Raw genomic sequence first — 13,374 nt, forward strand, 5'->3', positions numbered from 1 at the left:
ATACAGACAAAATCATCTGAGATTTACATAAATTATTTTCAAAGAGTAGGGACAGTTTAAATGAATCTTATGTAAATTAAAAATAAAACAAATATTCCAGGAAAGACCAAACACTTAGCAGCTAACTGGACTTTCTAGGGTAGAACATAAGACTGCCTCTTGGAAAAAGTTCCATATTTAATAGCTTAAGGATTTTTATAAGCATTAAGAAACTGTCCTTCACTTTTTTTAAAAAAAAAATTAAAACCTTTAGACAACAAAGTGAATCAGGGATGTCAAAAGCAAAGCAGCAGTGGTGTTCCATTTGCTGCCTTTGATATTCAAGGTCTGTAAATCTTCTGTGGGCTGACTGATGTGAAGGGCAGCTCCCCAAGGACCCGTTAGCAGCTGATGATAAAAGCCACCAGGACATCCTTTGGTATCTCTGTCTGTTCTCCTTGGAAAATGTGGGGAGAGTGTTTTCAGCCTTGATAATCCCCCTGCTGATTACCAGAGTGTTGTTATTTATGGTGGCTGCTCTGGTTCATAATTGGCCATATCCAGCCCATAATTGGTCACTGTGCCCCTGTAGTGCCACAATCAGCCACATTCTGCTCCATCTCAGGACCTCCTTGAGACCATCAGCATTTGCTCTCTTTTATGGAATCAGGGCTAAGCTCTGCTTTGCTGACCATGTGTTTTCCTCCCTCGCCAACCATGAGGGATTGATCTGGAAGGAACATAATTCAGATGAATAAACACAAGAAAACTGTATTTCTGTTAAACAGGATTTCATTGCAGTCTGCCCACTTGCAAAGCTATCTAAAAAACTTTAATCAGTGGACATTATTTTCACTTCTGACCTGGCTGACCAGGCTGTCTGCTAATGGGAACTTCACCAGAAAAACTGAAAAGACCCCTTTTTCAGAAATAAAAGACATCTCTTTCCAGATTTCAGAAAGAGCTTGACAAATGCAACAAAGTCATACAAGCAAAAATAAAAACTTAAAAGAGTCAAAGGAGTTCTTTAGGAAAAAAACCAGCTGCTAATAAGAAAATAATCCATACAAATAGAAGTATCAAATTATTTTCTTCCAAACACGATATGATTTTATCAACTGGGATTCTCCTGAGTTTTCACTTTAAAAATTTCCATAATATTGGAAGGTGAAATTAAAATTTGTTATTACAGATAAACTTAACTTCTGTCAAAAATAGTACTGGAGGAAGCCCTGCATGTGAAAACTAAGATCCTCTGACATTTCTGCTGTTCAGATCTTTCTGACACCATTTATCTGAAAAGCTGGCAAAGTTCCTCCATTTTGAAATTCATAGGAATGTTGTGTACTTTTAAATAGAGTTTAAGACCTCTAAATATTTTCTACTTAGTCTAAAATAAAAATAACACCATCTGCAGCCTTATTAGAGGCAATTCTTTTACCCCTCTAACAAGAATCAGAGCAGGAAAGAAATACAAGGTTTTACAAGTTTCCTCCTTCTCTGTTTACTGCTCCATTATATCAACATTCTTGAAACAACTTCAGTGCAGTTAATTTGTTCATTGAGGTTGATGAATGGCACGGATTTTCCTGTGTCCTTTTAGGGGTATAACATTTCAGGAACAGTCATTCTGCTGCTCTGCCTCCTCCACTTCCATCGTCATTCTTTGTTCTTGTTTAGATTGTCCTCTGTCTTGAGTGTAACAGTCTCAGTTATCTTGAATTTTAAAGTAGTGATTTGCTCCTAGGGGTGTTTTTTTAAGATGTGTGAATTGGGTATGTGCTACCCCTGCTTACTATGACTTTCTAGACTGTTTTTTTTTTAAAAAAACACCTCATTCCACCTACAGTGAAATACTTAAATTATATTGAATTCCTTATATAAACACTGTGATCTTGTGATACAGCTTCAGCAAGAGACCTATGTGCAGTCCATGTCAACCACCCTTGTTTCATGGCAAGGGAACTGATCAGGGAAGGAAGAAAACCTGATTTTCACATGCTTTGCTGAGGGTTCAGCAACATTCACAGCACAGCCAGTACCCTGAAGGTTGCTCCAGACCAAAATGTTCGTTTCACATGGAGAAGATGTGCAAAAAGAGGAGATTATGTAAGATAAAAGAAACTTACTGCAGAATAACTGCAATTCCTTGACAAAATTCCCCAAGAGGCCAGGCTGGAGTTTTTGCTGTGTGAACCTTCTCTATCTGGTTTGAGGAGCTCTACAGAAACCCATGTCACTGTTCTTTACTATGGAGGCTGTAAGGAAAAAGGGTGAAAACAGTGTCTGAACCCATGACCAGATTGGGAGCTACTTGTAGGAACAGACTTATTTTACCAAAACATTGCAGGTGTCACAAGATTAAGAAATGGAACTCAAGTGGTAATGGTGCTTGAACTGCAGAAGTTCAATTTCAGAAAGTTTATATTTAAGTCCCATAAGTTGGTATGTTGCTGCAGAAAGCGAAGCAATATCAGTCCTGAAAAGCTAACATTATAATAACAAAACATCAAGGGGGACCCCAAGAGGGATGCAATAATGAAAATGTTGATATCATAAACCAAGAATTTTCAGGCAGGCTTTGAAATAGTTTAAAATGATTGCACAGAATAACAAGTGGGAGAAAATGTAAGAAAACGCATTTGTGTGCTCTTTATAGCATTTTGCCTCTGACAACTCTGCTTCTCAGAGCTGAAGCAGTTTAGAGTGTGTTTAAGTAATCACTGGAAATTGAGCTGCTTATTGTATCTCATCTTACATATGACCATGCACCCTTCAAGAGCACTGCAATTGCATGTAGAATACATTAACGTGGTCCTTACCCAAAAAAAGTCCTAAAAATTCTTAGTAGACAATCAGTTGCAGTTAAAAGTTAGACATTTTTAATGTATAGAATAAAACTTACAGTTTTTTCTACTTGCAATGTTAAATCTGCAGATGGCAACTTCTCTGTCTCTTTGTAGTTGAATGGTACAAGCAGAATCCTTCAGTAGACAATTTATATTATTATCTCAGCATGGTGAATAATTGCAAGCATCAAAATCAACACTACAATAGGAAGTGACTTCAGAAGATTTCAAGAATGTTCTAGGTAATTATATAAATGCTCTGCTGTAAGTTGTAGGAATGGCTACTGAAGAGCACATCCACATGATCAAAGTTGAAAGCTTTAACTATCAGAAGGCTGCCTTCTGTGTTTTGACAGTCTTCCATTTGAATAATAAAGTCGAAGAAATTATTTCACATCCCTTTCAGCTGAGTGGAATATATCTGGTAAGATATAAACACTGATGGAGATAAATGAGAATATGTTATGTGATTGTATTTCATACTCAAAATTCAGTGGTACTTTGAAATCAAATACTGCTTCTTGACAGCAATGTCATTAGACATTTTTAATGTGTGCTTGGCACTCTGTGCTGTGAAAGGTTCTGTCTCAAAGAGGTTGGTATGACAGCCTGTATCAAATTCAGAACGTGAACATGCAAAGTGTCTGTCAAGACTTTTTATTTGGATTGTCTGTGATGGACACACTGATGCTTCACTTTCTTTTCTCTTTAATACATGAGAAATAAGAGAGTCACTCCAGATCCTTTCACTTACAGAGTCCTGACCTATCATTTCATGTCTGGCTTTATCAGCACATGTGACTAAAACCCCTCTTTAAATACTGCATCATTTTGGAGCCATCCAGGATAAACACAGAACTCCACAGAGTGGGCCCACCATTATTTCAGTGAAGGATTCCAGAACCCTAGCACAGCTGTCTAAAGGCTTCCTTTTGGAATCATCCACCATGCAAAAGCACATCACTCAAGGCAATTATGGCCCGTAAATTTATTTTTTGAAGCTGGTACATCTACATTTCCTCCTCTTCTCTGCCTCATGTAATCTCAGAAAAACTGATATATTTGTGGTTCTGCACGTGTTAAGACTAAAGTGACATTGTATGTGCCCTTTTTGTATCCCTGTGCATGCCACAAGAGAGGATGGCCTATGGATCCCTGCTCTGATACTTCAAGGAGAAATCCCAGGGAGAGTAAGGAATTGCAAGTGATAAAAGCACTGCACTCCACTTCCCACTTTCATTATCATCACAAATTCCCACAGTGTTCCATGAATTTATCTTTCAGAGTGCTTCAGTTTCCCTGTCATTGCCTGGGATTTCTGCTTGCTTGCTTATTTTCAGCAGTCCCTCCATGTCTGCCTTTTACTTTGCATTTTTTTTTGCTCATTTCATAGCAAATCCACATAAAGATTTAGGCACTGTAGAAACTGTATTTCTGCCCTGTGTGATACTCTGAAGGATGAGAGTTGTATGGACGATGCTGTCAGGCGCATGCTGTGATTCTTGTGGTGTCCTGTGAAAGGCCAGGAGCTGGACTCTGTGATCCTTGTGGGTCCCTTCCAACTCAGTATATTCTGTGAAATCAGATGTTATTCTTCTCTTTGGTGCCAACTGCAAATTTACAAAAATCCCAAAATTATTCAAGGGTGTCTTTTAACTTTCTAATGTAATAGCTTACTGCATTGTAGAAGGAATGAGTTCTTCAAGAATAACAGTATACCTTTTCAAATATGACCTATACTTTGAAATTTTTGCCTCTTTATCAAGACTTTTTAATGAAATCTGAATAAAACATGACATGTTGCTTTGCAGTTGTAGGTGTGTTTTGAAATATCACTGTATAATTAACTGTACTGTTTCTTTAATCTCAGAAATTGGTACATGCAGGACTGCAAGGAGAGCAATTACTGCTGCCTGTAGCTGGGCAGCCCAGGTAGAGCAGTTAATGGAGCTTTGCAATCCAGTTTTGGAACCTGTGTCCATATGAAATCAATAAGTCATTATATTCTTAGCTGCTCTTCTTTTAAAGCACATGCTGGGGTTAGCAAATAGCTACTCACAATTTCAGATTTCAGTGTCTTCTCAGTGGAATCCAATGCATGTTAACATCAAAATTTGGCTTATTTTTGCTTTAATTAGTTTACACAGACACAGCATACTGCCAGCATCAATATTTTTGTATTTAAATTTCTGCCATTAAGGTATATTAACACTTATTAACAAAGGAAATGCCATGAATTTGAGGCATGAGACAAGAAAAGACATGATTTAAAAACCTTTTTCTGTGGGATTTTTTTTTTAATCTTTTTCCTTAAAATAAAAGGTTTTTTTTGGGGGGGAGGCTTGGGATTGCTGGGGTTTTTTTTCCAGAAAAATATGTATCAGGACTTTTTTTTCCTGACAATGCAGGTATGGAGAAGACTCCAAACTACTGTGAAGGGCTGAAGACTTAAGGCATTTATATGTTATTTGAGACCTGTGTTTTAAAATAGTTTTGCTTGATCTGTTGCATTTAAAAACTAAGAATTTCTGTTTATAATTAGCAATATTTTTCACTAAATCTACCTGATATTTTGGATGAGGATATGTGGTTGTCATATCCATGATCTGAGTTAGTAAAAAAAAAATCAAATCTGTTTTTTGTTTTTTTAATTTTTTTTCTGTTGTTGGCTGAGGTTTGAGTGTTTTTCCAAAACAGAACTGGGAGCTCTATGTGCTCTTACCTGATTAATTTCAGAATTGTTTCAAGACACTGATTTCAATAAAATAGAAGGAAACCCTCATGTTGGATGTTCCTTCAATACCACATTAATTAGTATTGGCAATCTGTTTTCAGACTTCTGTTGGTATAATATTGCTTTGGCCTTACAGGTGGAGGGAAGACTTCAAATGGATTGATTTAAAAAAAAATATTTTGTAATTTTACATACTAAGAGTTGTTTTCTTAAAAAAGATCAGATGCTGAGCTTGCTTTGTACATGAAGTTTTGAGATATTTGCTGCTTGCAGTTTTAATAGGGTGACTTTGCAGAAACAAAGCCAAATTCCAGTTCTATGCAGAATTATGAAACAGAGTTTTTAAAGTAAATAAAGTAACATGTATTTATTTGAATTTTACATTAAGAAACAATTCTAGAAATACCACATCAACATTTCTTTTTAGTTAGGTTGCCCATGCATGCATTGCCATATAAATATACTTTAATTCCACACCCTATGACGGCTGTGATGAGGAAAGGAGTTGCACAAGAGTGAATGGAAGAAGAATGAGCGGTGTGTGACATCCTGAGGATATCCTGGAAGTGACCTTGTGGGGACAATCTGCAAGCACTTGCTTGTGTTTGTGTTTGTATGTGTATATCAAAATGTCTAAATCACAATTTGTTCCAGTGTACAGATTCTGCTTGAGATACTCCTGAAATGGAGAGAGAACAATTTCCCAAGTGAGCTGTTCAGTGTTTGGGTCCTGCATAACTTAATGTTGACTTGTTAACAGTATTAGCTGTAGAAATTTCACAGATTGATCAATTCAAATCTATTTTCAACTATCACACGGGACAATTTTGGGGGTTGCTCTTCCAAACAAGAAGTTAATCTAATAAATTAGCCTGTTGTGCCACCGAAGATCTATTGCATTTCTGTTATTCATTAGAATGGAATCAATATTTCATCTTCAGAAAGCTGCAGGTGTTTGTCCCATTGTACATTTTTAAGCACAGGTACAGACACTGCAAGTGCCTAAGCATCTGAGCAGCTCCTTTCTTACACAAAATGGGGGTAGAAACATTTCTGCACTTTATGAGGAGTGCTAAAACTGCCTGTAAGATTTTACTTTGTTTTCTTACTGGATCTCAGTGTTGGTCAGACTTGAGAGCTTATTTTCATTATGGTCCCTAATAATTTAATTATCAGGCTCCCCAGAGTTGTCTGAATCTTTTGGGACCCCAGAATTCCAGTACTGTAGACATGATCCAGATAATCCTGTTCTGCCTCAGCAGATCAACTTTGCCAAAACTTGTAGAAACAGAATTCAAAGAAAATGTTTCTGACTGTTCTATTTCAAGCACAGGGAAATTTCTCAGCCTCGTATGAGGCCAGGAACTTAAATCTTTTGCTTGCTCCATCCATCCAGTCTGCTATAAAGGACTGGAATGAGAATAAGAAGCTCCTCTTGTATTTTCACTTGGAAATCTCAGCACTTAGGCAGTGCTTTCCACCTTACTACTGTATTCAAGGAAACCTCCAGAAAGGGTGCAGAATTCTGAGCTAGCAGCTCATATTGTAGAAAGAAAACCTTGAAATGTCTGGCGACGAGAAATGTGCACATCTGCCACGACTTCTCCTGATGATGATCTTTTGTTAGGATGCTCATCACGGGAACTCAAATGCAGATGTGAAAATTGTGTTCCAGAGTTTTCAATTCTTGTGCTTATCTTTTGAAAATCAAATTGTTCAAGTGATGCATATGGAAGGGGGAAAAAATCAGGCTACTATAGAAGAATGCAAATAAACTTTTTTCTCTTTGCATCTTGCCCGTTGAAGAATGTTCTCTGGCCATGCAGTTTTGCGTGTATGATGACAGAAATTTGCTGCAGCTCACTCAAGATTTATGTGAAGAGGAAGCACTGTCTAACTATAATTAACAACTGAAATGCAAAGATTAATATAATTTACTTTGTTATGGTTTGATTTTATGGGGTGTTTTTCTATGCACAGGCTAGAATTAGCAGTCCTAATTATATGATATAACCTTTTCTACCTCCAACAGTTGGTTTTTTTTCCATTTGACAGCTGTAGCACACAAAATGATGGGAAATACTTCTGGCAAGAATGTTGAAATTAGGAATTCAGAAAAATTAAATTTTGTGACTGACTCTTCTAAATAATATTTGCATATTCTGAATTGTACATAGGGTGCTCAGTAACAACATGCCTAAGTGGGACAGACCAAAACTTTTCTGTCTCCGGGTTATGGGGTCCATTGTGACTGCAGGTGGCTCGGTGGTGTTTGAGAATGGCAGAAAAAGGAGCTGTCTCAGGTCTGTGCAGCGTGGGGCAGCGCTGGCAGCACCTGAGAACACCCTTGACAAAGGGCTTGCTCCAAACCTGGACTACCCAGCAGCAAAAACAATAACAGAGCTCCTGATGCCAGGCCATCCGTGCCTTGGTCCCTCCTTTTGTGCTCACAACCATCTGGCAGGAGGCTGCCTGCTGGTATGCTCTGGCTTTGGAAATAGCATCCCTCCTCCAGAAGAGGATGATTTTAGCACTTCTGGGAAGCATAAAGCTGACTGTCTCATAAACTGTGCCCCAAATTTGACAGGTTACCTACTGAGCTCTGTGCCAAATAACTGGATGGCAGATATTGGATCTACGTGAAAATTACTGATATTTTCCTGTTTCCTGCGCTCTCCCCTCACTGTGATTAATAATTGCAGTGAGGGAAAGGGCACAGTCACACAAGAACAGCTCAGGCAACCAAACACACTGGGTTTATTCCTTTGATTTCTTAAGCTCAGACTCGCACGTTATCAAAAGCTTTTTGCCAGATCTAAATTTAATGTCATGACATTTTAAGGTTATATCATTGAGCTCCAGAGACAGCTCTCCTAGCTTCCTGCTCAGCCTCCCTTTTAGGCTGTGATAAATGCTGATTACAGTCTCTTGTGTCTTGGGGGTTCATTCCTTCCTCATTATATCCAGAGAAGCCATCTGGATTTCAGCTCCCCTCGAGTAATCAATATGTCAGCCAGGGTCAGTGCTGTGCTGGGCAAAAGGGCATCAAGGTTTATGTTTGTATAAAGAGTTGCAAGACCTCCCTCTAATTTATTGTGCCTTTATGGCATTTGGTATCACCTAAATAGAGAATGAATATAATAAATATGAGAAGTAAATTTGAGATAATTCATTATAAGGTGTGTTATAAAACTTACTTCTAGCAAAACTAACAAAGTTGGAAAGGAACAAGTATTATTTCAGCAAATGTGTTAATGGACTTTGTCTGGCTCCAACAGCAAACTTTTATAACAATAATGAAGTGAAGCTGAAAAAGTCTGTGACTGAAATATCACATGTACTAAATTTAAAGCTTGAATTCTCTTGTCAAGCAGGAAACCCAGCAGAAGGATTTAATTTGCTTTTAAAAAGCTTTTTCTGACAAGTGCATTTTTAAATTAAAGTCCTGAAACTGTTAAAATGCAGGGTTTTTTCTTTTGATGGAGACAAATACGACATCTTCATTCTATGATGTGTCTCATCTCTCTTAGGACATGACATTCAATTAAAGGCAGTATTAGAAAAAAATGGTTTTCTGTAAAAGAAGCATACTAAAGGCATTCTTTGCTCTGCAAAACTGTGGTTTTCTGTACATTCTTCAAGCCATCAAATAGGTGATTGGTAGGACAGTCATTTTTAGTGTAATCAAAGAATGATTTATAATTTACTTGCAATCCAAATAAGACTGTTAAGTTATAGACAGATGCTGCTGTTTGTGAGCTCTGTGTGTTTATCACATATATTTGTGACATGTGTACCTGCATTTTTAACAATAGGTTATTATTGACATTAAACATTGAAACTGTAGAAATCAACAAAATGTTAGTGTCAAGTAAATTTCTGACTTAATGGGGTTTTCAGGTTTTTATGATTTCCCATTTTGCTCTGACAAATATATGTGGGGTTTTTTTTAAATTTAATAATCTCTTTTTCCACCACAATTTTACACTTGCACATTTCTGTGATTACATTGCTGGGTTGAGCAAAACTATCACCAAATTCAAGAAGGAAGAAGACAAAACTGTCATCCCAGAAATAGCACTGGACAACATGGTCACTCAAGGACATATTTCAGTGCTGCACTCCTGTCCTGCTGTGTCTTTACTGTGAAATGATGCAGCAATTTTATTGTTTACCCCCTATAAAAAATAATCAATATGCCCTGAGGGACAATTAAACGTTGTAGCAAAGAGGTAGCATGATTAAATCTAGTCTTATTCCAATTTTTTTCTTCTATTTAGTGGTTGAAACTACAAAGTAAATATTAATGCAGTGACTTAGAGTAACTGGTGTCTAACTGTTCACTTGTATTTTTTCATGGTCTTTTAGGAATCTATAACAATAAACATTTACTTAAAAGCTTAGCCATATGTATATTTTTACACAGATTGTAAATAAATTCAAAGACACAATGAAAAATATTCAGTACCAAATAGTGAAGGATGGGAACCCTTCACTGTGAAAAGCCTGTTATTAAAAGCTCCAAAGAATTGTTCCACAGGCTTAATAATTTGCTTCAACAAAGTTTGGAAAAGTGACAAAACTTTTTCTATAACCACAAAAAAATTTAAAAAAATAAAAATAAAAATGTTGCAGACATTTCTGTTCCTTAGAGATTGTGAAAAGTCTCTGATGGTGGTGTTGGACAGATTAAGCAAGCAGTAAACATTAAAATGGTGTCTGGTGATTTCAGCTGAGTCAATCTAGTTTTCATTCAAGATTCACCTTCTAGGTAGCCTTGGCTATTTAAAGATTGCAAAGTGTGCTGGGGGATAATCAAGGTGAAGCCCAGATGTAGCTGATGGATTTTCTTTAAGACCCTAAGCCCCCCCATGGAGGTTCAAGAACATCTCTGGAGCTCCTGGATCTCTGCTTATATTTTCCAATGAATGACAGCTTTACAGAAGTTTCAAAATTGGGTTCTGCATGCAGGAAATTGATCCTGTTTGACCTGAAGGCTAATTAATATCATAACCCATGGGTTCCATGCATTTTGAACTTCTGTAGCACGACTGCAAAATTATTTACCCTCTTACTCTTAAAACTGATTTAATGTTTCATATTCCATTTGACTTCTAATATTCCAAAAATACCAGCCAATTACTGTATATTTTTACAAAACCATGTGAACTGTATTGAAAAGTTGTAATGTATTACAACTTTTATTTCTATTAGTTTATTGCAGTGAAATATTTGAAGATTATTGACTTCTTTTCTCCTGTTTTATTAATTGGGGGGGAGGGGACTGGAAAAGTGTCCTGATGAGTTGTAGTCATTATCAGGAAAACTTTGTATCTATTTACATGTACTTTGGCAACTACAGTTGTTTTGGGATGAGAGGATGAGAATGAAGATGATTTTCTGCTTTGCATAAATACTCTGCAAGAAACTCTGACCAAAAAAAAAAAAAAAAAAGCAAGAATAACTTTTAATAATTTTGTGCATGACATATTTGAAGAACTATCCCTTCATATTTATATATATATATGAAACATACTGTATGTCACTCATCAGCATTACTGTGTTTCTGCTATGCTATTCAATTTTTCCAAGACCAAAGCCTTCAATTAATATGTACGATTGGTTCTTAAGGCCTTTCATCTGAAAATGATTTTGTACATTTAAGAAGAAAATCCAATAAGTAATTCTCTCTCTATTTTCAAATCCAGTGTCAGATCATCTTCCACAAACCACATCTGTCATTATAAGGATTAGACACAGTCATATTCAAATTAATAGCATGGTTGAGAATAGGTAGAGAATAGAGAGTATCAACCATGGTTTCTACTCTGATGGATATTTTTTTATGCTTGATGAACATCGTTCTCAAAGCAGGAGATTATTAAATTCTAATAACTTTTCTCCAAGTTGTGTTTAACAACTCACATAGTCCAATATGTCCAAATAAAAAATACTGGTAGTAGAATCTGAAAAACACTTGGATTCTAAATCTGATTTTCAATGAGAATTACAGCTTTTGCTCTCACATTTGCCTTTAGACTTGTATGTAAAATCATGGGGTTATAAATCACTTCACTTCTTTGGGTCTGATCTAAAGATGATCAGTGTCAAAGGGTTACTGCAATGGCACTGTGGTCAAAGTTAGCTGAAGGGATAAAGCAGAAATCATCTGTATTCTGCTTGTTCCTCATCATAAGCAGCTTTTCATATTTATTCATGTGAGCCCCAAGAGCCTCACGGACTCCTGTGTGTTGGAGAAATCCAGGGTTAGCTGGGAGCTTAACTCAGGTCCTTCTCCTTCCTCTCTCTGAGACATGAGAGAGCAAAGGTGTGAAGGCTTTTTCTTTGACCTAACCACAAGGCAGACAAACCAACTGTGTTCTGACCTTCAGCTCCAAAGGCCTCTGAAAGACTCTGCCAGATCTGCTTCTGTCCAACCCTAGAGGGAAAAAAGCAGAAACAATTGCTTTTTGGGGTTTGTGAGTTCTGTTTCTCTAATTTTCAGCAGAGCTTAATAAATATGAGACTAAACAAATATGAGGGGTTGACATGGATCAATTCTTACCTACATACAGAAAAACACAACAGTTTAATGTGAAACTTGGAATCACTAAAATTTCACTCTGTAGCCAGCTGATTCTACAGTACCTCATATTTTATCACAGAATGGTGTATCAGACAGAAATCTTAAGAAATATTGCTTTATGGTCTGCTAAGATAAATCAATGTAGGTGACAATGCAAATGGTAGTGCAAGTGGTTATTTAAAATCTCATTTTTCCTACTTAGCTGTAATTTTGATAACGAATACATTGAAAATGTTTTCTGTTAAAAGCAGTGATAAAAGTTCTTGTCATTTTGGAAACCATAAAAGAATCATAACAGAGCTGAGAAAACAAACTTTGACATCTAGAATTTTTTGACAGTTAGGCAAACGATGGTGGTGGAATGTTACAGATATAATAAAATAATACAGAAAGTCAGAGTGGTGATTTATCAGCTCTATTTTAACTTTTAACTTTGCATGTGGCACAGAAATCAGCACGAAGCTGCCTAAATGGATGTTTTGACAAGTGAAGTTGTTACATAACATCATTAGTTGACTTTAACTTTGGACCTCATGATCAATCTTCATCAGTCTTTTTGAGAGCAATTCTATTTCCTAGAGAAGGAAAATATCAAATCTCTGATCACTGATTTCCTTTACACTGGGTTGTTTTTCTTCCAGGCTGAAATAACTCTCAGGACCCTTCCAAGCACCTTGCATGTGTCTGTATTCCAAGTGAGTCACAAAATTAATTTGTCTGCAATTTCTTCCAAACCCTTATGAATCCACTGCAGGAGCTTTCTGTCATACACTGAGTACCAGCCTTGCTTTATCTTTTTATAGCAACAGGACAAAATCCTTTAAAGGCATTCCTTATCTTTCAGTGTCAGATGGTGGGATGTGCTAAGATTTACATATTTCATTAAAGAGAATTTCTCTGTGGTATAAATGGCTTGTGCAAACACGTTACAAGATCATTAAAAGGAGCCCTCTGCACCAGTCAAGGTTCATTCAGAAGAGCACAGGCAAAAATGGGACTGATACTTTCCTTCAGTGGGGTGCATCTGCAGATGGAAACTGCAAAGAAGCCATTTGAAACTCCACTTATTTGTTAATTCGCAGTGTGCTCCCACCGAGCACATTGCAAATGTGCTAAAAAAACAAGCTAAACCTGAATTCACGGTAATCAGGACTAGTTTTACCCAGTGCTTTGCTCCTGTCAGGCTTGTCCTCAGTGTAAAACCACTCTGTCTCCCTTTTGTGATG

This window comes from Cyanistes caeruleus, chromosome 2 (assembly GCF_971803275.1).
Source record: "Cyanistes caeruleus chromosome 2, bCyaCae1.hap1.1, whole genome shotgun sequence".
Taxonomy (NCBI): domain Eukaryota; kingdom Metazoa; phylum Chordata; class Aves; order Passeriformes; family Paridae; genus Cyanistes; species Cyanistes caeruleus.